Source organism: Chroicocephalus ridibundus, chromosome 2 (genome assembly GCF_963924245.1).
Source record: "Chroicocephalus ridibundus chromosome 2, bChrRid1.1, whole genome shotgun sequence".
In the NCBI taxonomy this organism is placed as follows: Eukaryota; Metazoa; Chordata; class Aves; order Charadriiformes; family Laridae; genus Chroicocephalus; species Chroicocephalus ridibundus.
Window position 1 is genome coordinate 2214727 of NC_086285.1, and position 24906 is coordinate 2239632.

At 42.2% G+C, this 24906-nt stretch overlaps 1 long non-coding RNA gene across 1 annotated transcript; it reads right to left on the reverse strand.

Moving 5' to 3' along the window:
• Positions 1 to 7362: 7362 nt before the first annotated feature.
• Positions 7363 to 24315, reverse strand: LOC134510549 (uncharacterized). The gene is made up of 4 exons (XR_010069656.1): positions 23863 to 24315; positions 16418 to 16638; positions 8911 to 9120; positions 7363 to 8311 (listed from the first exon to the last, which is right to left on the reverse strand). It is a non-coding gene; the product is annotated as an uncharacterized LOC134510549 (long non-coding RNA).
• Positions 24316 to 24906: the final 591 nt, after the last annotated feature.

The following is a 24906-nucleotide window of genomic DNA, read 5'->3' on the forward strand; positions in this document are numbered from 1 at the left end:
CCAGGATGCTCTTGGCCTTCTTGGCCACCTGGGCACACTGCTGGCTCATATTCAGCCGGCTATCAACCAACACCCCCAGGTCCTTTTGTGCCGGGCTGCGTTCGAGCCACTCCGCCCCAATCCTGTAGCGCTGCATGGGGTTGTTGTGACCCAAGTGCAGGACCCGGCACTTGGCCTTGTTGAACCTCATACCACTGGTCTCAGCCCATCGGTCCAGCCTGTCCAGATCCCTCTGCAGAGCCAACCTACCCTCAAGCAGATCAACACGCACGCCCAGTTTAGCGTCATCTGCGAACTTACTGAGGGTGCATTCGATCCCTTCATCCAGATCATTGATAAAGATATTAAAGAGAACTGGCCCCAGCACCGAGCCCTGGGGGACACCACTTGTGACCGGACACCAACTGGATTTAACTCCATTTACCACCACTCTCTGCGCACGGCCATCCAGCCAGTTTTTTACCCAGCGAAGAGTACACCTGTCCAGTCCATGAGCAGCCAGTTTCTCCAGGAGAATGCTGTGGGAAACAGTGTCAAAAGCCTTGCAAAAATCCAAGTAGATAACATCCACAGCTTTTCCCTCATCCACTAAGTGGGTCACCTTATCATAGAAGGATATTAGGTTTGATAGGCATGACCTGCCCTTCACAAACCCATGCTGACTGGGCCTGATCACCCTGTTCTCCTGCATGTGCCGTGTAATGGCACTGAGGAGGATCTGTTCCATGACCTTCCCAGGCACCGAGGTCAGACTGACTGGCCTGTAGCTCCCCGGATCCTCCTTCCGGCCCTTCTTGTGGATGGGTGTCACATTTGCTAACCTCCAGTCAGCTGGGACCTCCCCGGTTGTCCAGGACTGCTCATAAATGATACCAAGTGGCCTGGCGAGCACCTCCGCCAGCTCTTTCAATACCCTTGAGTGGATCCCATCTGGCCCCATAGATTTGTGCACCTCCAGGTGCTGAAGCAGGTCCCTCACCGTTTCCCTTTGGATTACGGGGGCTTCATTCTGCTCCCCATCCCTGTCTTCTAGTTCAGGGGTCTGGGTGCTCAGGGAACAACTGGTCCTACTGCTGAAGGCTGAGGCAAAGACTTCATTAAGTACCTCAGCCTTTTCCTCATCCTTGGTCACTATGTTGCCGGCCCTATCTACTAGAGGACAGAGATAATCCTTAGTCCTCTTCTTATTGCTAATATATTTATAGAAACTTTTTTTGTTGTCCTTGACAACAGAAGCCAGGTTTAGCTCTAGCTGGGCTTTGGCCCTCCTGATTTTTTCCCTACATAGCTTCACTACCTCCTTGTAGTCCTCTTGAGTGGCCTGCCCTTCCTTCCAGAGGCCATAGATCCTCTTTTTTTCCTTAAGTTGCAACACTAGCTCCCTGTTTAGCCAGGCCGGCCTTTTTCCCCGACGGCTTGTCTTCTGGCACATGGGGACAGCCTGCTCCTGCGCCTTTAAGACTTCCTTCTTGAAAATCATCCAGGCTTCCTGGGCTCCTTTGCCCTGGAGGACTGCCTCCCAGGGGACTTTGTCAACCAGGCTCCTGGAAAGCCCGAAGTCCGCCCTCCGGAAGTCCAAGGTAGCAGTTCTGCTGACCCCTCTCCTTGCTTCTCGCAGAATTGAAAACTCTATCATTTCATGGTCACTGTTCCCAAGACAGCCTCCAACCTTCACATCCCCCACAAGACCTTCCCTATTTACAAACAACAGATCCAGCAGGGCACCTTCCCTAGTTGGCTCTCTCACTAGCTGTGTCAGGAAGTTATCCCCAGTACATTCCAGGAACCTTCTAGACTGTTCCCTCCCTGCTGTATTGTATTCACAGCAGATGTCCAGCAAATTGAAGTCCCCCACGAGGACAAGAGCTCGCGATCTTGAGACTTCCCCCAGCCGTTTATAGAATATTTCATCTGCCTCCTCATCCTGATTGGGTGGTCTATAACAGACTCCTACTACGATATCTGCCTTGTTAGCCCTGCCCCTGATTCTTACCCATAAGACTGTCCATGTAAGACTCTGTTTTGTTTCAACCCAGAACACAGTTCCCTGCTAAAGTTTTGGTTCATGATTCAAACCAAAAAAATAAACTATTATTTACCTGTGTCTAATTTGGAAGAAGATTTTATAAAAATGACATAAATGAGTAATGGAGTAGAATCAGGATAAGAAAAAAATGAAGTAGAATTTCAGTACTAGACCCTTAAAGTTGAGGTTGATTGTTATTAATCTCCCAAGATGAGATACCTATGAAAGGACTAATAAAACAAACTGAGAAACATCACTGATATGAAAATAATAGGAAGAACAATCTAAATCCATCAGTCATCTTTGCTTTCTGCAGATAATATCAAATAAGTTGTGTCATTCTGAGTGTCAAAGGGGTATTATTTGTTAATTTATGGCATAGGTGCAATGCTAGCCTAGCCAATAGGTGACCTTTAATGGTCCCTTACAACCCAAAATATTCTATGATTCTGTGATTCTCTAAGAAACAACAGGTTGAAGGACATGATCCAACAATGCTTTACACTTAATAGATTTACTGAAGCATTTGTCCTCAAATGAGAGCCTCATAGAAAAGCTTATTCTATCTTCTCCATATTGAGCTAGGAATGCCTCTTGGGAGGTTCTGTTTATGTTTTGGTTTTTTCTTTGGTATCCATGGAAAGGTTTCCATGCTGAGTACTCAGTCTGACAGAATAGTTCAGTGCGACTGTTCTTTGACCGCAGTGACATTCAGAAATGATAATAGCTTCAAGGAAGCATCCATGCACTGATGCAGGGTGGCAGCCAACCTCTTCTGCACAAGGGACTCTGCCATTGCTAACTGCCACATCAAATCATTTGTGTGCACAAAACCGAATGCCGACGAGTTTGTTTCACTCTGGAGACTTTGAATACCTGAAGCATCTCCACTGTGACAGCACAGAGATGCCAAACTATGCCTTATAGCCAGATACAGTTTTGTTGAGAACAAACTGCAAGGTAAACCATACCTGAATTTAATCTACCATAAAGGATTATCAAGCAGGTTACAGAAATCTTGCCTTTGGTGGTTTTGGACAGTTTTATACCAGACACAGAAAAATTTGCTGCAGCTGAAAAATTTGATCTCTTTATATATTACCATAAGTCTTTACTTGGTGCAATAAAAGAGATCAATTCATCAAAGAAGGTAATGGCCTGGTCCCTCTAAATCCATTATATGTGGCTTGAAGATTCTTTTTCAGACTCAATTTAGTTTGGTGTCTGGACTAAACGTAACCACCACTCATGTAGTATGAAGATGGCTTAAGGATTAATAACTTGTTCAGACACTTCAGATGGAGGAGATCTCTGTAAGTTGTCAGGTATAAATTCCCCACTCATAGAAGAATCAGCTTAGATCAGGTTGCTGAACTTGGTCTAGTTAAGTTTTTACTATGGCCAGGGATGGAGATTCCCTAACCCAACTTGGTCTGTCTTCCAGTATCCAACTGTCATAGTTTAACTAGGCTGGCCATTAAACAAACAACAGATGCTCTCTTTAACATCTCTCTCCCTTCCCAGAAGAGAAGGCAGAGAAGAATAAGGGAGAGAGACTTATGGGTTGAAAAAAAATGAAACTACTTTAATGAAATATTAATAATAAAAAGAAAATATAATAATATTTAAAAAAATAATTAAATATATATAATATATAGAAAACTGTATCGAGCTCCCAGAATGATGATCACATCACCGGCAGGCATGGGCAAAATCCCAGACTGGACCCAGCAATGGACGGAAGCTGGATTCTGGATCTGGATTCAGGAATGTACATATCGGGATCAAAGGCAGACAAACAGACATAGTGTTCCTCAGATACTAGCCATTGAAAAAAGAAACGCTGTCCCTTTGATCCCTCAGATTTTATACAGAGCATGAGGCGGATGGGATGGAATACCCAGTTGGTCAGTTTGGGGTCCCCTGTCCTGTCTTTTCCTCCCCACAGGTGCAACCCCTCTACGCTTTTCCACTCCTGACCCTCCAACACGGCAAATAACTAAGTTAGCTGCCCTTGGCTGTTAGAGCAATAAGTATAAGCAAGAGCCTCTCTGAATACCATTCCTTGGTACAAACTATAAACAATCAGATCTTATCACTCTGGAAGGAGGCAGTGTCTGAAAAATATGCCGCTAATTTCAGTCATTTAGAAGACGCTTAACTGAAAAATTAATGAACAGAAAATTGGTTCTGTTCTACCTCAAACCAGGACAATGACCATCCTTAGAATTAATTATTTCTTTCACAATATGTAAAGGGCATTTTCCTTCTTTCAACTGGAATCTGTTGCCTTTACCCCTATCACTGTGCACACTCAAGAAGAGCCTGTCTACATCTTCCCCTCACTCCTATTAGGTAGTTGAAGTCAGCAATCATATCTCCCTTTAGGCTTCTCTACTTCTCGCCACGAGTCTTAGGGAGCATATGTTGGGCACTTGCAGTAGAGCTGCCCCTTTGATTTCTTCCCAAAGGATCGCAGTTTGCACACTCCAAGACATCGTACTAAATGAACGAATGGACAATTAATGAGGTGACTTTGGGGTTCAGTACCAAAGTGCACTTCTACTGCAAAACAAAACATTGTGTATACAGTGAATACAGTGTTCAGCCCTGGTCCCAAGCAGAGCTCTCCAGTCCCAGATGTGTCCTGATGCTCTCAAGCAAGCAAAGTATGGTAGCCAGAAACTAAGTTCTTCTATTATTTTTTAGACTAAACATTTTGTGGTTGCAAAATGAAGCATTTTATCCTAAACCGTTTTTGAAGAGAAAAAGGTATATTTTGAGAAGAAGATTTTTTTCGGTGATTTGCTGGTTTACTTTTTATTTTGTTCAAAGCCACTAGTATCTTTTGGATTTCAGTTGCCAGCATCCATTGGCTATAAAACGAAAATGCAAACTGTTGGCCGCCAAAAGCCAGAGATTCTTTTTTAAATCCTCTAATCCTCTTTTTTTTTTCATCCCCCCCCCGGCCCCACCCCTGCATTTTTACATTCTTTTTTTAATGAAAGCCAGAAATTTACTTCAGGGGGGACAGCAGGGAGAAATTTTCTATCCATTCCATTTAATATTTCTACAAATACATACTTTTGCTTGCTAATAACAGAAGGTGTATCTTCCAGTGTCTCTAGCACTGCTAGGAAAGGCTGTTTAATTAGTGCAGAAGGATTTAGTGAGAGTAGAGTACTCAGTCATCTTGAGGTGGAGATTGTAGGAGGAAGGGATGTGATGTTTTCACACTGAAAGTGAGGAAAAATTAACTTGCATCGTTTTTCATTATTTATTTTAAGCATCACCATCTGGCTTGTAAATCTTCCTCTTGGCTGTTAGGGAATGGAGCCTTTCTTGCTAGAGATTTAAAAGCGGTGGGAGGAGAAATATAGCTAAGAATGTAATTTGAATCCAAATACAGATGTCTATTGAATCTAAATACACTCTCAGCTCTCCAGAGGAATTGTCTGGATGTTTCCGCAGACCTTTTGCTCTAATGAAACTTGTGAATCATTTGTGCTGAGGGCCTGGATTAACATTAGGGTTAGCATAACAGTGGTGGCCAAGATGCAGCTTGACATCAATAGGTGACTTTGCTTTGACTAGCGTGAAGCAAGAGACCAAAAACACATGCCTTGTAAATGGCTTCCAGCACAAAACTGATTCATTCATAAATTAACCGACATCTTTTCCACTGGCCTGGGATCAGAAAATGAAGCTTTTTATTCACTCTTCCTGCTTCTTATTTGATCTCCATTTTTAAAGACTGTCCCCTTGAAGTTTAGTTGGCAAAAGATGTGGTGACATGAAGGATGGAGGACAGCATCCAGCTGATCATCCCATCACTGCTTGGTGTGGGGGAAGCAGCAGTGACATACAAGGGAGGTGGAGATGCCAGTTTTCCTAGAACTTCTTTGCTGAATGGTATTGTATTTTGAGGGTAAATGTTGCCTTTGCTTATAACGAGGGAAACCTTGTAGACTTCACTGATAGGAGACATTTTAGGCCCAAAAAACCCCAAAGTTTTTTAATAACTTAAAAAATCAGAAGAAATTTCAGGATAACTCCAGAGATTTTGCTGTTATCTCTGGAGCACAGGAAATAATAATAAGGCACAACTTTATAAAAGCAGCAGGTGCCTAACCAAATTCAGGCACTGACACAGTGAGCAGGCAGCTGGGCACTTAGAATAAGAGGCAGAAATGTGGACACACAAGAAAGAAATGGTTTCCCTTTAAACAGCAAAAAAGTTTGGTCATGCTAGCCCCATAAGAAACTATTCAAGTTCTCTTTTTCCCACAGAACCTGTACTTTCTGCTATGTATTTGCTGATCTCTCTTCTTAATTTTTTACACTCACAAAAATACACTTGGGCTGAATTTAGTCCTATTTTGAAAATCAGATTGTATTTACTGGGGAAGAGTTTAAAAAGGGGGTTACATGACTAGTTTATCTTAGTCAGGTGCAGAGCCCCTGCTGTATACTGTGATGGAAAAGCAGCCCCCTTTCCATATAGACCCTGCCCTAGCTGCTAAGGCAACCTTAAGCTATAATGTTAATAAAAGTCTAGATCTCCTATTCTTTGCAGCAAGAGGTGTGGGGGGAGCTACTGTTTTGAGTTACTTGTGCTTTTCATTTACTTTCCATGAGTATAAATGGGTAGATTAAGTTCAGATACATGTGGACTCAATTTTATTTTTTTTTTAATAATAGAATAACCAGATTAAAATGATTACAGTAGATATAAAATATCTGGTCTATACAGCATGTAAGACTATGTCTCATGAAGTCATTCTTGCCACATAAATTAAAATCAGACTCTCTGTGAGCAGATGCATAGCCCGATCATTAACTGAAATGCTGAAAACAAAGAACAGAGGGCAGTGAATCATGCCTAATATTACATGGCATTGCGGGGAAGCAGTTTAGTCGAATATCCACGTGGATCAGTGTTAGTTAACATCCTCATTCATGATCTGGCAGAGAAAGGAACACAAGCATGAATGAAATCCACAGATCTTACTCAAGTGGGAAGTGCCAAGAACATCCAGGAGGACAGAGGATTTGTGGTAAGGGGCCAAAAGAGGTAAGGAGTATGGGCAGCCAGTAGCAATCCAAAATGATGATCAGTGAAAAAGAGAGCTGGGAATTGCCCATGCCAAAAGAGATGTAAGGGAGATCAAATTAAATGGAGCTACAAAGTGTGAAAATGTCTGTGTAGATGTACAGTGGAAAAGAAAAGCAACAGCACTTTTGTGGCTCTATTTCAGCTTAAAAGGTGAAAAGAATCCCTAGAATTTAAATATATATGGGACACACAAAGGTGGCTATAGAGTCTATTCAGCAGCTGTGTGTAGAAGGGATTCCTAGCATTTTCCATCCCAAAAGGCGAGTAAAACACTGGGAAGTGTGTCATAAATATATGAAAAAATCAAGACATCGTAAGTTACACATTTGGAGGGAGAAAAAATGAAGTGCTGCCTGATGAGAGAGTCTGAAAGGTCTTTGACAGCCATTGCATAGGGTAAGCATGGGTCTGAATGCCACTGGGGTCATCCTGTCCTCGTCTGCAGGCAGAAAGTCTTCTGTGAGTGCTAGTGGACACTTCTGTTCAATGATACACAGGCTCCTGAATTTATTGCTCCTGGAAAGCTGCCATCAAAGTTAGAGGAAGATAAGAAAGAGGAAACAGCATGCTGGAAGGTTGAACAGAGAAACAGGAGGATTATTAATAACAATTTCCATGAAATCCCCTTGGGACTTGGTGCTGGCTCCTAAGTGGAAGCTACTCATCAGCAAGGAAATGAAAAAAAATAGACCAGGTTTTGTCAACCAAAGGGCCGCTTTCCACCCTCCAATTCCCTGGCAACTCACCACGTGTTAATATCGTGTAGAAATGTGCCAATAAAGGTGTACTGTTCGGTTCTTACTCTCCCAGACTTATCAACTCATTAATTACAGTAAGCAATCAATGAGTTTGACACATAGAGGGCAGCAGGAATAGACCAAGGAGAAGGCAAAGGGCTGGAAAGAAAAGACTAAAGAAGTTGGATAAAAGGGATGGACTGAGAGAGGAAGTGGAGCATTGCTCATTTTGGTATTTTCTTAGACTAACTTTTAAGAGCAATGTTCTCATTAACGAGTTTAGACAAGCACAATAAAAAGTCAATCTTGCTGGACAACCGTTAAGGCTGGCTTTCAATACTGTAATGCCAGAAAATTAAAAAGAAAACATATTTATCCCTTGGTTTGGTGCAGTCTGTGGAGACTAGCTCTTCATGCTTTGATCCTTTGGCTCTGAAAGAACAAATGAGCACAGAAGCATATTAACAATAAAAGGTGGCAGAGACAAACAGAAAGTTTCCCGTCTGTGACAGATTTGCAAGAGAATACTGCATTGAGACGTGGGGCATAAATCTGGCTTTAAAATTCAAGATTTTTTATGCTTGAAGTAAGATCAGAGCCTGGCCTGGCTTCTGCAAAGATTTTGATTTGGGGCAGGGAAGGAAAGCATTTCCAAAGAAATGGGTGATTTGGAGGGAGAAAAGCAGTTTTTGGAGCCCAGACTTAAATAGCTTTTAGTAATGCATAGGTTTGGCTTTTTCGAAATCAGATTTCTTTTAGTATAATTCAAGCAGAGCTAAAGCAAAGTCACCCCAAATCACTATCATTAACGTCAGCTCTCCATGCTCAGAGATCACAAATATGGGTCTTTCTTCATAAGACATGGTTCAGTCTCAGGCCTCCCTCTACAATAACTTTGTCTAAGAGGGGCATTACACCTGACTTTTATGACATTACGTTCTTAAAATCACTCCTGAACACACATGTGAAAATTATCTTTTCCCCGGCTGCTTGCATAGTCTTCCTAGGGGTAAGCAGACACTTAGCCTTACTTTGTCTCCCATGTCCAGCTCAGCTCTCTGCCTGCCCCTCCGCTTCTCAGTGCTTCAGTACTTGGTGTCTTCTCCTTAGTTACTTCTTACCAACTTCATAGAAGATACAGGTTGAATGAAAACTGTGGCAGAGTTTCCTGATCGCCCCAACTTCACCTCTTCTTGCAGCGCAGCAATCCAAGTGAGTCAAAATGGCATTGAGATCTGGTTCTGAAAACAAGCACAACCACCAAAAAAAAGTTATCAAAGCTCTCATTTGGCTGAAATTTTCCAACATTACTGTTTTCCAATGCAAAATTTAATTTTTGATTAAATGTTCTGTTTTGTAGAAAAATGCAGTTTCCTGGTGTGTGAATATTTCTATGTACATGGATTTTAGCAGTCATTTCCTTGCCAAGAGATAATATAGAGAAATAGATAGATACAGATAGAGATCTATTAATGACCGTAGTGTTGTTGTCAATGCTTGTGGGAAGAGAAAGTAGAACAAGTTTTTTCACACAGTGTAACCTAAATTTCTTTCCACTAGATAAAGGCTGCCTTAGCCATGCTAAGCTGTGCTTAATGTAGCCACTCTGTTTCCTTGGCAGTCTGTCACATTGAGTTTACCTCAGATCCCAAGTCTCCTGCTCCAAATTCTCTCATTATGAAAATGATAGGGTACATCTTGGCCTTCTTTGCCCAACCTGAATGGATGTTATTCCCTTCCTCAAACACCCAGTTATGAAATACCCTCCTCCCTTAACACATACACTCACACACACATATTACTCGACAAGACTCTATTTTAAATGCTAATAAATGTCTATGGCTAATTTTGTTTGCTTTTCTGGTTAACCATCTTTACTACTCCACCTCATCATCTCTTTTTCCAGGAAGAATGTTCCATGTTGACCCCACAATTAAATTCCAGACAGCCAGTGAATTCAGCACTAGGGGAGTTCTTGGGAGATTTCAGCTATTATGAAAGATAGACGAAAAAATAACAACCATTGGTCGCTTCCAAGGTGCACAAACTATATTTGACCACCCAAACACAGGGCAATGTTCCTTCCAGTTATAGGAAAAAATACAAAAATAAAAAAAAACAGCTCAGACACTGTGGGAGTCTCTTTTTTTGGAAAGGCAAAGGCTTTTAGTACAAACCAAAACCAGAGGAGTTCAACCCAAACTATGAATGCAAGAAAAGAAGCATATGTGGTTTGTTACTTTTAAAAAGCTCCCACCTGATCCCAAAAGACTTGTTTATATTTTAACTACATATGGGACATAGGATCTCTATCACAGAACAGTAATTTGCAAATTAGGACATCTACTTTGAGGAAATTAAAACTGGATTTAGCTGAAGCATAATCATGCCACTGTCTTTTCTCAAGGCCTTCTTTATTCTTCATTGGACTCACCTCCACAGTCCACTGCTAAGCCAAAGTATCATTTTGAAACTCCAGATGGGGGTAGGACAGCAACGCTGAAATTACCTTCCACCTTAATGTCCTTTCATTTAGAGCTACTGTACCAGAATTGCTTGCTTGAAAGTATGGGGCAAAGGGACTTTCACTTTGTTGGGAGACCAAAGTTAGGACAGTCCTGTCATAGGAAGAAGCCCCACCAGGGTGGAGAGTTATGAGGAAAGGAGACAGAAGTCAAAAGCATCTGCATTTTGGACAAGCTGCCCCAGCTGCCTGAGCAGATTCCTCACTTTGACTCAGCACAGATACAGTCCTACCATTGCAAATCCCAACAGCAGCACCTTTGGTCCATGAGGCTTCATTAGGAAAAAAAAGGGGTTGATAGTGCGTCTGTAATGTTGCAATCAGCTGACAGGCCAACGTGTTTTGGTCCTGAATTTCTTGATCATTTGGTCCAACACCCTGGCTCAGAACAAGGTCATCAAAAGCAGTGTGCCCAGGGTCATGTCCAGCTGGGTTTTGAATTTCTCCAGAGATGGAGACTCCATAAATTCTCTGGGCAATCACTTCCAAGTTTTGTCTACCTCACAGTAAAGAAATTTTTTCCTCTGTTGAAGCAGAATATTCTGTATTTAATTTTTTTTTCACATTGCTTCTTGCCCTGTCACTGGGCACCACTGAGAGGAGTCTGTCTCATTCTTCTTCACTCCCCCCATCAGGTAATTCTACAAATGCACCTTCTACAAATGGACCTTCTTTTCTTCAGGCTGAACAGTCATGGCTCTCTGAGCCTTTCCTCATAGGAGACATATTCAAGTCCCTTAAACAAACTTTCTGGCCCTTCACTGGATTTACTCCAATAGGTCCCTGTGTCTCTTATACTGAGGAGCCCAACACTGGACCACCTGGTGAGATGTGTCTCACCAGTGCTGAGCAGAGGGGAAAGATCAACTCCCTCACCTGGCTGGCAACACTCTGCCTAATGCAGACCATGATGCTGTTGGCCTTCTCTGCCATAATGGCACATTGTTGGTTAATAGAATCTTAGAATCATAGAATGGTTTGGATTGGAAGGGACCTTAAAGATCATCTAGTTCCAACCCCCTGCCCTGGTCAGGGACACCTCCCACCAGACCAGGTTGCTCAAAGCCCCGTCCCGCCTGGCCTTGAACACCTCCAGGGATGGGGCAGCCACAGCTTCTCTGGGCAACCTGGGCCAGTGTCTCACCACCTTCACATCAAAGAATTTCTTCTTAATAACTAATCTAAATCTCTCCTCTTTCAGTTTAAAACCATTCCCCTCATCCTATTGCTATAGTCCCTGATCAACAATCTATCAGGTCTCCCTGGAGCCTTCTCTTCTCCAGGCTGAACAACTCCAACTCTCTCAGCCTGCCTTCATAGCAGAGGTGCTCCAGCCCTCTGATCATCTTCATGGCCTCCTCTGGACTCACTCCAACAGGTCCACGTCCTTCTTATGTTGAGGGCCCCAAAGCTGAGCTTAGCATTCCCAGTGGGATCTCACAAGAGCAATCTCACATGGACCTGCTGGCCATGCTTCTTTTGATGCAGCCCAGGATCCAGTTGGCTTTCTCGTCTGCGAGCGCACATTGCCAGCTCTTGTCCAGCTCCTCCCCACCAGTACCCTCAAGTCCTTCTCGGCAGGACTGCTCTCAGTCCCTTTATCCCCCAGCCTGTATTGATACTGGGGTTTGCCCAGACCCAGGTGCAGGACCCTGCTTTTGGTGTTCTTGAACCTCATGAGGTTCTCATGGGCCCACTTCTTGAACTTATCCGTGTCGCTCTGGATGGCATCCCATCCCTCAGGCATGTCAACCGTACCGCTCAGCTTGGTGCAGACTGGAAGAGACTAGTATTTGGAAGATGAACATCCTCAGATATGAAAGTGATGGGCATACTTATCAAAGAGATAGGTAGGTAGGTAAGTAGGTAGAAAGAAAGAAAGAAAGAAAGAAAGAAAGAAAGAAAGAAAGAAAGAAAGAAAGAAAGAAAGAAAGAAAGAAAGAAAGAAAGAAAGAAAGAAAGAAGAGAGAGAGAGAGAAAGAAAGAGAAGGATGAAAAAAGAAATACAAACTTTTGTTCTAGTCTGACTAGATATCCTACAAGTATAGTGCTGAAGATTGTCATAATTTCCACACCACCATCTGATCGGAACCAGGAAGACCAGCATCACAGAGAAGACTAAAACCAAACTGACTTTTAAAAGCAGGGAAATATTAGCTCCACTTCATTTAAAACTTCAAAAGAGGACATTACAAGTTTAGGCTAAAAACTTGGCAAGGATTCAGCTTGTGCCGTATGCTGTCCAAATGTATTCAACCCTCCTCGACCCTGAGTGTGCAAGACAGCTGGAAGGAGAGCAGTCACAGCATGGAAGGAATAAGAATCTCATGGTTAAGCCATTAGACAACGCCCCAGGAGATCTGTTCTCATTTTTCAGTTTGTCCACAGACTCCCCACATGAATGTAGGCAAGTGGTTTAATCTCTCTGGGCCTCCCTTCACTTCTGTGATGAAAACATACCAGTGATCCAAATAGCTCGAAGCCAAAAGGAGCTGACACGAGTGGCCACTGAGTCCAGTTCTGCTCAATGCAAACACTAACTCTTTTATTAAACTCAGCCTCTTTCTTGCCTTGCCTATTAAGAACAGTCTTCTCCATGGCAGGGCTTTCTCTTACTGCTCATACATAAAAGCCCAGAATCATCCATTTGGCTGTAGGCACTAAAATGACATGTCTAAATTAGGACCTTACACAGTCAAGACTCTTTCTGGTTATTGGAGAAAGTCAGTCAGGGAGTAAGTCAGACCTCCAAAGGGCTGAACCATCTTCAGGAGCTACCTGTTATTCTCCAAAGCCTAGAGAGAGAGTCTGTGGTGATTGCACTCCAAACACACAAATCTTGGTTGAATGTGGAATACATCCAGGATGACGTGTCTAGCATACTGCAACCTTGATGTTTCTGTAGTACAAACATTGATGTACACAGACATTATATATGCAATCCATGGAGACAGACAGAAGTTGCAAAATTTGGATGAAGTTACAGTACATCATGAAGTCAATAGACATCTTTGGATCTAGGATTTCTTTTCCACCACGAACGAAAGTAGAAGAATATGTGGTAAATTCAGAGTGTGATATATCAAATTAATACATATTTTTAATCAAGTTTTAAATTATTTATCTTGACTGTGAATAGGTGAGAGCTGTACTAAGCCCATAGCCTGTGGAGCTCGCTCTCTCTGTGAATCTCTAATTAGAGCGCACCAGTAAGGTCTTTGTCATTATGAGGTCTTTAGGCAGGGGCCATGTATTGCATAATCATACAATTAAGTCCTGCTGGACAATTAAGTCCCATGGCTAGAGCTGATAGGCACAACTGCTTCAGGCAGACTACTTGGGCACCTGGATTTATGAAAGGGAAAAGGAATGGCGGTCTCCAACTCCAAAGCTCTGAGAACTGATTGCACCATTGGGTAGGGCAGCAAAGACTCACTCAATCCCATCTTGGGACTTGGAAACCCATCTGTTTCCAAAATAACACAGTCTATTCACAAATTCTATAGCAAACACATGGCAGAAGATTTCTTAACAGGGCCCTATGGAAAAAATGACTAACAATGTTGACTATTATGGGAGCTTTTAAAGTCGTATCTTCAGCAACAATAGATGAAAAAGCACACTTTCCTTTAGCTTGTCTTTCATCTCCAGACTCTAAGCCCTCTCCACACTGAAGAAAATATTTGCCAAGGCCGTGGCATTTGGTTACAGTGGCTTTTTTACTCGCTTCTAGCTCTAAGAACTGCCACATTTTAGTATAAAAAGGCAGATTTCTCAAAGAGGACCTGTAGCAGTTTTGCAGTGGACACAAAGTGGTATGTGCAGCCCATTGGGACCAGAAGGTAACATGTCTACACTGATGTCCTCCATCACTGTAATTGCTCTCTGCTAATGACCTCCGGCTGATTCCAGGGTGTTTCTTTTTGATAAGTTATCAGGCTTCCGGCTTTCTTTAAACATGTAAACAGGCTGAAGTTTGCTCTCTTATTCTCTGAGTGACAAAGCAGCCATCCTAAGTCTTCATGCTGTTCAAGGAGAGGAAGAGGTAATGTTATTAAGTGGAAAATGCACCAAGTGTTCCCCTACCCATGGCAAAAGTCAGCTCTCAGTATTCCCTTGCTGATGGCAGGTTAAAACACTGGTTCTCCCCTAACCACAGAAATGTCAGGCAGGAACACAGTGGAAATAGTGAGTTTATTGCTCTGCTCCAAGTTGCACTGATCAGATGCAGAATTTCTGCTGCACAGGGACTGCTAAACAGCCCTGTTCCCATGATTTGCTTCACACCACACTATATTCCCTTTTTTACCCTTTTCTCCTCTAAAGTTTTCCCATTATAATCTCCAAGCCTTCCTGTATGAACAGTACTCCTTTGTTTGCATCTTCCCTGTTGTCTCTGCCTTTGTTAAATTTATATCTTTATTTAGTATTTATTATACTGTTCTGCTGTTAAATTTGCTCTTTTTCGTCAATTCTGTTAAACGAGTATTTCCCTCCCGTTTTTCATTTCTATCTATAGGATACAGATAGAGATATATAGATATAGATAGAATCATAGAATCATTGAATCTTAGAATCATAGAATCATAGAATGTTTCGGGTTGGAAGAGACCTTAAAGATCATCCAGTTCCAGCCCCCCTGGCTTGGGCAGGGATACCTCTCACTAGACCAGGTTGCTCAAAGCCCCATCCAGCCTGGTCTTGAATATATATATTTTTTCTATCTTCTTTCTATCACCCTGCATACATCAGGGTGAGCCATCTGCATATATATGACTGTTCTTTTGTTATTTGTTACATCCTGAAATTTCCTTAAGGTGTTGCCTTGTTAACTGCCCCCTTGGTCAGGATTTGACATCTGCATTCCCTAATTACACTTCAGGCAAGAACAAGCTAACCAGTTGCAGCTTCACCTTGTGTCCTCACACACAGAGGTCAAAGCTGATGCTCCTCTTTGACCATGCGGTCCAGAAGCAGCTTGTCAGCTCAAGATGTGCTTTGTTAGCTGGGTCTTGCAGAGATGAAGGTGATACGGTGGAGGAGAAGTCATGGAGCAGTGGTGCAAATGAGCAGTGAGTCACCTAGGAAGATTGTGCTCTCAGAGGACCCAGCCAGGATTTCTCCCAGGTTCATTCTTTTGCCATAACAGACTTGAAAAGACACAATAAGTGTTCCAATGTGTCTGTTCTGCTTTCATACAACTGACATCCTGGACACAGCATCCCTGCCGCATGGAGCTTTGCAAATATAGGAATGAAGATGCTTCTGAGGCCTGGTAAAGAGGAGTGACATTGGTTGTCACACAGATATTGCTACAGAAGGACAAAAAAAGCATAGAAAAATATACGCTTTTCTGTTGACAAATCCTGAAAGAAAAAGGTAAATACTCCAGAGCAGCACTGCTGGGGCAGGTTCAGGGAAACCTTTCTTTTCGTTGGCTTTCGCTAGGTGACAGACTGGGACAGGGAAGGGTTGAGTCACTGGAAGTGCGGGAAGCCGTCGCTGGCTGGATGAAAGAAAACACAGGGCTGCCATCAGCGGAAACAGAAGGTGCACAGTGGTGGTTAGGAGCATAGATGTATGGTTGTCATGGCAATCAGTCCTCCTCTTTTATTAAATGTTTGCCTGCATAGGAATAGTCCCAACATAGATAATGCTTCATGACCCTTTTATTGTACACAACTCATTTCAGTCTCTTTATGCTGATATTGACACTGAACAGTCTGCACAGAAAGAACCTATGAAGGGGTTTAGCTTCTTTATTTAAATAGAAAAAGTGAACTTGATCCAGCAATTTCCACAAATAAGGTAAGGGAAAATATTTCACTTTGCCCAAGTTTGAAAAAAAAGAGAAAAAAAAAAAGAAAAATTGGAATTTGGAGTCATGTCTCTTTCTAAAATAAAATTCACACACATTTGGCAGAAATAGAAGCCTTTGAAAATCATCGTTTGCATGAGAGGTTTGCAACTACCATGTAACTCCTTCATTTCTACTCAGCACTCTATATCCTTACCAGACACTTTCGTGGTCAGCCATCTGTGGAATCCATCTTCACAAGATATGTTTGCAGCCTCATGGTGACTTTTTGGGAAACTTGGTGCGTCTTATAGGCTGGGGGCTAAATGAATACATCTGAACCTTCTTTCTTTCATTCACCTGTGCTGCTATGCACTGAGCATGGTTTCAGAAGACTTTCCCTCTGTTTTGCTCCTTTGAGATCACAGAGACACCCAGCTGTGGGAGGAATGGGAAGGAAATCTTTCAGTGACTGGATGGTATACCTAGGTGAGCTGGAGGAGAAGAGCACCAAACCTCAGAGATTAGGACAAATGTCAAGGGAAGAGAAGGTGGCAGGGAAAAGCTGTGGAGGGAGGCAAAGCAGTAGGATGAAGAGCCCAATCAAGATGAAGATCAAGACCAGATCACATCAAAAACACATCTTTGATATAGGAAACTACTATGAGGAGTAGTCATCCAAGCAAATGTACAAATTAGGCTTCTGTGTCTGGTCTCCCTTTATGGTTTATGAGTACTCAAGAGGGGAATTCATCTCCTCTTCTCCCCTTGTAGTTATGCAGATTTTCCTTTTCTTTTGGAGATACCTTATACACTAAAAGCAGCAGGGAAGAAAGCGGGTTAATCTCTGCTGGCTTAACTAGTGTTGAACTGCACATCTCCATTGGGAATGTCTACACCTACACATTCCTGTTAGGCTATTTGTGGAGCAGCTGGTCATTCAAATCATGACTTTTTATTACCTCTACAGTTTTCTGTGGGGTATTGACCTGGTTAGACAACACCTGACAGGCTGCTTCCAGTGGATGCTTCAGCCAGAGGGATCACTGAATAAATTTGGCTGGTGCTTGCAGCTCCAGTCAGGCTGGTCTGATCATAGAGTTGTTGATAAGGTTCAGTGAATATTCACTGAAAAGGGAGTAGGATTCACCTTCTCCTACAGCAGACATTTAAAGTAGGGCTGATGTAAGATACCCCCAAAATGTCTCTTTCTCAACATTGATTGCAAAGAAGAGACTAATGAACTCAGCTGGAGACATCTACATTATCAACAGCAAAAGCTAGCTGAGATGATGCTTGCTTTTGACAAGACCTTCTGCAGTTTGCTTACCGCCTGATCATAAGCGCATTCACATTTCATTCCTTTTCCCTGGGACAAACTTCTGAAATGCCAGAAATGTAACCTTTTCTGACATTGCCCTTTGAAAACCCCCAATATATCTGCTTGAAGCAACACCAAGAGCTTGCCGGTGGTGTTTTCTCTGTAGATTTACTTCCCTCTGTTAAGTCCAAGACAGGGTCAACCAGTTAATAATATTAACAAGGGTGAGATTTGCAGTGGCTGTTTAACACGAAAGACATAAGTGTCACGCAAGCAGGGACGAGACCCTAGGACTCAGGTCAATACTCCCATTGCCTGAGCTGGTGAACCAGCACAATTTTGCCCCTTTGCTCACCGTTTCCATTGGGTTCACATTCCTGGTCAGCAAGCGGGGCAGCTCTGGCAGGAACCAAGGGAACAAGGCAGTCCGTAGCACGGTGCCTTGCCAGGTGGGGTGTAGTGAATGTGTTTAGCAATTGCTAGAGGCAGTTCAGGCAGAAATCAACACATTCCCTCTTTCTTTTGAAAAACTTTTTGCAGACATGAATTTGCATGGCAATTTTTCTTTTTCCCTTGAAGCAACCTATCTTTTAACCAGTACTAATTTGGCCTAAGCTCTTTTTAATTACTATATAAAGGCTCCCAAAGCCCTATGGCATGAAATTATTAGAGACCAGCTGTGACTAATTACATTTTTCAACTTCACAGGACACAGCTCCAGTAAGACTGTTTATTGTTACTCTCTTTGTTTTTTAAAGCCAAGTTGAATTTCAATCTGGCCTTGGAAGAGGTCAACTCTCTTACTTTTCCCATGTCAGAAAAGTGAATCCCATACTTTTCTTTCCAAATAAAAGCTTAGTTTTAGTCATACTGCCTTCCTCTAAACTCCGTGCTACAGAATGATACAGAAACTTTCCAATATTTCGCCAGTAAAACATCTTTTCCTGTCAATGGATTGGCCTGGGCTCCAAAACCCACAGCATTTGACTACCTGGACAAGCCTTTCCAGGATGGTGTACTCAGGTAAAGGGGTTTTGCACTGTTTTCCCCGACTTGTCCCCAGCTGGTAACTGGTAATACTATTCACATCCTCATAAGTGCTGGGAGTAGAGCAGGAAAATCACATTGTTGCCTCCCACTGATCTCCATTTCATGTGATTACGTCTCATTGCTCTTTGTTGCAGTGTGATCTGGTTCTAACAGCGCAAGAGTTATTTTCACCAGTCTATCATGATCCAGCTGTGACTTTAGCTCTCTGTGTGACAGATGTATCTGGTAGTCCTGTTCTGAAGAAAATTCACTTATGTTACTTGTTGATGGGGTACTTGAGGGGAAGAGATGGTAAAAAGAGTACCGCTCACTCAAAATGATGCTAATTAGCCAGTCTAGCATCACTGCCCAGTACATCATACAACTTCCTTTACATCCTCCAGGGCACAGGACACACGATGGTAAAATCATAAGCATTGGTCCCCCATACAAAATGATTTATTGACAGTTGATAACTGTTAATCATATGGTTATGATTAACAGTATATCATATGATCCACATGCTAGCATTCCAGTGGCTCAAAATTTCTGGGTTTTACCACTTTCTGTATTGATGTGTTGCTATCTCGCTGGGTCTGGACATTTGATATCAACAGTTGGAACCGACTGGTGAGCACTGAAATTCTCTCTTTTTCCCCTAAAAAGTGACACTGAAGGGGTTAATCAAGCCAGGCAGATGGAGCAGACATGCTACTAACTTGTTCCCTTTAATTACTTTGCAGGGCATGGGGGAAGAAATATTGCCTCTAGGACTAGAGCGCTTTATGGCAGGGCAAGTGGAATAAAGCAGGAAAGCGGCATCACTAATTAACTTGCAGTGAGCTGCAGCACAACCCGTGACTTTGTGAGGAGGAACTAAAATAGCTGCTGAATTGCTCTCATGACCTTGTTTTCTGGTGCTACAGCACCAATGGAGGACATGGGAAAAGGAAAAGCTGCTCCAATGTGAGCAAAACAACAGATCAACCATGGCACCATTAATCTGCATGGGCTTTCAAACATAGTTTTCACATATTTTGTATAACACCTCAAATAAACAGGACTCGGTTTTACTTACAGTGCAGACCATTCAAGGAGAAAGTTATCTAGGTAACGATCAGTGGTGGGTATCAATTAGCGGCCCAGTAGAACAGTGTATAAACTGATTTGGGTCCCTGAACAGATGAGCAGTCTAAGTAAACATGCCCATGCAGAGCTCCATGTTATGGGAGCTAACTGGCTCCTGCAACCTCAGTTAGTTTACAGTAAGATGGTATGGGTATGGGTACCCGGGTGGAATTCATCCCAGCCAGCTTAGATGTTTTCCGCTGAGCTGTTGCCTAGGCCCCTTTTGTACCCCTGAAGACAAATAGGAACTTACAAGGCAAAATTAATTTGCCCCATTTTACTTATATTCTTTTTGATGGGATGAATCAAAATGTCAACATCTTGAATGAAATTTAGTTGCCCAGATATAAACACTTGGTACCACTTCAAATATCAGATGAAACCCTCAGAGGTCTGGCTTCCAGCTGCTGAAAGTCCTCTGTTACATCTGCCAGCCCTGTATGGATGTCTCAGTTCCCTCTAACATCTAAAATGGCATTAAGAAACTGAACCCTGCCTTCTCCATTTAGATAACAGGTCGTGACCCATCACTATGTAGATTCAGCTGTTTTCCTGTGATAGGAGCTCGTGTAACCATATCTGAGCTAGCTTCAAAACAGCTACCACAAAACCTGCCAACCAGATAGCCCTGAGTTTGTGGAACATCTTTCTCTTTATTCAGATGGGTTTTGCTTCCTTCCAGAGTTACATCAACAACAGGGCTTGATCTAGATGAGTTAAAATATTTGAGTGTGCCTGCCTGATGAAGTGTTACAATTCTGATGTCAAGGTAGACCTCCTCTGTTATAGAAAGGGTTAATTTGTTAGTCCTAACTCTACACGACAAGCAGCATGTAAATGGGCTGAGGTAGGCATTTTGAGCTGGCTTGGACTGAGAAAGAGAACACCCATGTGGGGATCTTATATATATAAGAGGGTGTTTGAAGAAGAAAGGAATAATCTGTTCTCCAAGACCCATGGAGAACAGAATAGGAAGTAAAGTTCTTAACTTGAGTAAAGAAATTAAGATTAGGCTTTAAGAAGCCTCCCATCTCTAATAGAGTGAAAAATGAAGCACTGGAAACAAGTGTGTGGGTATGAGTGGGGAATCTCCCTTACCAAATATCTTTAACAGTAGCTTTGACAAACATCTGTCAGAAATCATGTCACTAGGAAGAAGGGACTAACTAGTCATCTGGAGGGTTTTCTTCAGTTCTGTGGTTCTGCGATTCTGCTCTGGAAAAGGGCCAAGAACACAACAAATCCCAAAGTGGGTATTTAGGTGGATAGCAAGAGTATTCATCATAATCATATTTAATGCTACTCTGAATTCTGGAAGGATTATTAAGCCTTCTGATTCAGGATTTACTTTTACTGGGCTGGTTTACAGCTAGATCTCAGTTGCGGACAGATTATTTTACATATACTGAACGTGAATATTACAGAGCTTAATATAAGATTTTTAATGAAGTGCTGGAAACCAGTCCAAAGAAAACTTTCTTATTGCTTGAGCTCTGCCCTACAGAGAAAGAGGGAAGCCGAGGTCATAAGATCAACCTAGCTTCAAAGATGAACTCTTCTCCTAACAGAAGATTTCTGTATAGCTGGGAGTACTGAAGAAAAGAGAATAGAGGCGGAGGAAGTAAGGAAGTTAAACTTTATGTAACCATAGATGGTTCTTTCATCCTTGCCATGGGCAAGCTATGTTTGCTTGACAGACCTCTGCTTTTTCTTGCCTTGATGTTCCATGTCTGCCTATCTGTGGCTCAGAAAAAGTGAAGCATTTTGCTACGTGTGACAATGCTATTAATAGTGTGCAGGAGCTGAATATTTATTTAGAAGGAGATCTAAGTGGTTTCGCTCATAGCTTATTTTGAATATTCTGCATCCCAACAGTCTTTGACTTCATTGCAATTAACTAGCGCTACCTATGCTTATGTTCAGAATTGGTTGAGGCAATAACGTGCTTAAGCTGGCATATTACAGAGCCACTGTAATTTCTACTACCATTTCGGTGAACCAATAAAAGCTGCAACAAGGTACTTACTTTGTTAAGACCACAATTAAGAATGATTCAGTAGATCAATGCAATTGAAACAGTCAAAGTAACACAGTAGATAATGAATTCCAATTATGAGACTAAAACGAGTGCCATGCTGGATCATAGAAGATTTTGAAAGGGTATGTAGTGCATGTCTATGTCCTTAGGCAGGAACAACACTATAAGCCATCCTTGCCTGACACCTACCCTATCCTTAAAGATGACCAGTGGAGGCAACTGCTGCTTCAAGCAATCAATTTTATTGCACTACTACCCTTTCCGTTATAACATTTGTCCTAATCACTAATCTGAACCTCTTTTTGGTAATTTATGTCCAAGGCTCCCTGACCTAGCCACGATGGACACAGGGAACAGACTGTTGTCTTCCACTATGAAGTAATTTCTGAGACACTCCAAATCTCTATCTCTCCTGGCCTTTCTTCTCCAAACTAGGAAAACCCAAATTCTTTCAGCCTGTTCCCTTATATCCTGTCTTGTATTGGGACAATTAAAAGAGCAACCTGTTTCCTGTCAGCTAAAAGGCTTGGGCATTGTCATTAACATTACTATAGGAGTATTCGTTCTTATATACAATAGCAGAGCAGGCACTTCTCATTCCTTCTCAGCATTTACTAATTAGACACAAGAAGTGACAAGGCCACAGTCCCTCCCATAAGGCAATCCTTGTGCTCTAGGTGAAGGTGAAAATGCATAATAAAATTAAGTCTTACATCTAATCTTCTGGACCACAATCTGTACCTCACAAAGCGGAAGAAAAAAAAAAAAAAACAACAAACCAAAACCAGATTCTTCAAGGTCTGAGCTTGGAGTCAAATTTAGTGTTTTGGATGAGGGAATGGGCTTATAACCACATCCATCAGGTCATATTGTTTATACAAATATGCAATAAACCAGCCAATATTATCTGGCCTCTCTTATCACATACTTACTAAGACAATTGTTTCTGCCTTCTTATTGCTTATCAAAACACCCTGCGTTTTGTACTGACAAAGGGATAGAGAACTCGGATGAAGTCATAACTGCCCTTTTATCTCTTGACCAGTGTAATTCTTTTTCTTTTTACATTTTTATCACAACACATACTACCCACAATGAACCAATTTGATTTTTACTAGAACTTGTTAAATCTAAGCTTGTGCATATCACAAGAAATAGTTTTCAATTTGGAATTAATTTGAAAATCTGTTCTCTGTGTGATTTTAAAGTCAAATTTCTAGTCCTATAGAGTTTTCCAGACTTCCTCTTCAGGCATTGCAATGACAGTTGCATCTCCAGAAACTAGTGGAAGGTGTCCCTGGCAATGGCAGGGGAGTTGGAACTAGATGATCTCTAAGGTCCCTTCTAACCCAAATCATTCTATGCTTCTACTGAGTGGGAGATGTCTAAGAAAGGCAGTGAGAATCACACTTGGAAACCAATATCTCTCCATGGTCTTCAGAGTCTCGCTTACTTGCTTCAACTACTTGGTTCCCTTTTGACTATGGTGACTTTCACCTCTATAGAGGTGAATACATGTGTCAGGATGAGCTCAAGTGTGTGCTAATCATTACTCCACCGACTACAAGGAGTGTCTAGACTCATTATCTTGAGCGTTTTTCTGCACAGCAGTTAGGTAATCTTAGATAAAAATAGTCCCATGGTAAGTATTTATCTGCATGTTCATTGTTTCATATGATGGATCCCCATCTCCACATTATTTCCTAGCAAGGATAACAGAGATGGAAGTAGGTTTTGTACCAAGGTAGAGTCTGTCTCTTTTTCTCTCAGCTTCTCTGTCATCCAAGCCTAGAAGTGTTCAAGGCCAGGTTGGATGGGGCTTTGAGCAACCTGGTCTGGTGGAAGGTGTCCCTGTCCATGGCAGGGGGTTGGAACTGGATGATCTTAAAGGTGCCTTCCAACTCTAACTGTTCTATGATTCTGTGATGCAAGTTCTGTTTGAGAGATAACAATCGCAGATAGCAGGCAAGGGTAAAGTGCTGGAGGCATGAATATCTTCAAATACTATATCTAGGTTTGCCATAGTTAATCTCCTAAAGTCCACACTTGTTTTGTTTTAAACTTGCCACCCACTAGTTTTTATGCTATTTCTAGTGTTTCTTATTCTTGTATTGAGAGAAACAGTAAACAAGAGTATCGTACTCACTTTCTGTGGTCAATTCATGCCTTCTGTCACATCCTCCACTGTCATTTCTTTTCCAGGAAAGAGTGATTCAGTATGTTTGAGCGTTTCTTATGCAAAAGCAGTTTGACAACTTTACTCATTCTTCTCACCCATCCTTGCAGGCAGCCCTGGCTACAGTTTTCCTTAGCCTCTGTCAGCAGGAAAGTTACCTTATGGATAAAAGAAATGTTTTATCCAAGAGTAGAGACTGTGAGGGTGAGAAAGGGGTCAGTTTTCTGGAGGAAGATTGTCAAATATACTTGAAGCATATGACAAGTGTCTTACAAGTTAGCCTCAGTCTCTCATCAGCCATTGTTTTTTAACCCCCTGCTATTGTAGTAGTACTTATTCACTCTGGTTTTGATCGGAGATCGCAGCCTCTACTTGAGAAGAGACTTGCTGCAGCTGGGAAGGTGCAATGAAAAATTTCCATTTTGAGCTATCAGCCCTTCTGGATGAAAAAAAACCAAAGAATAAAAACCCCACCCATCCAACCAAAAAAACCAAAAACTCAACTGAAAACAAAACAAGTCATCACAGCAGCAACCTGCCTGCTCACCTCGAGCCCTGTAGTCAGCCTTTGGGGACAATGATAAATGCAATCCCTCCCATACTTGGAAAGGGCTTCCTGAGCTTTTGCAGGGTTTTGATGAGATCATGCTAAATGTGATCTCTACTGTGGTTTTGATAATGGGCTGTAAAAAAGAGCAGGAGGAGGGAGGAAAAAAAAACCAACCCAAACACCACAACCGGCTGGCTTCCACAAACAAACACTGCCCATGACATTTGTAAATACTCAGAGGTGAAGTGAGGCAGAGAACAAACTTCATAATTTCCTGAGCACTTGTCAGAAGCAATCTTGGCTCGGAGCAGATGAGCAGGACGGGGCTGATGGTCTAACTAGTCTGAGATCCGGCCTCCAGATACTCTACGTGAAGGGAAGAGATGCCCCCTAATGGGTGATCATAGAATAATCTTGTTTCTGAAATGCCCTTTTCCCCAATCTTAAAGGCTTATGTGTTCACT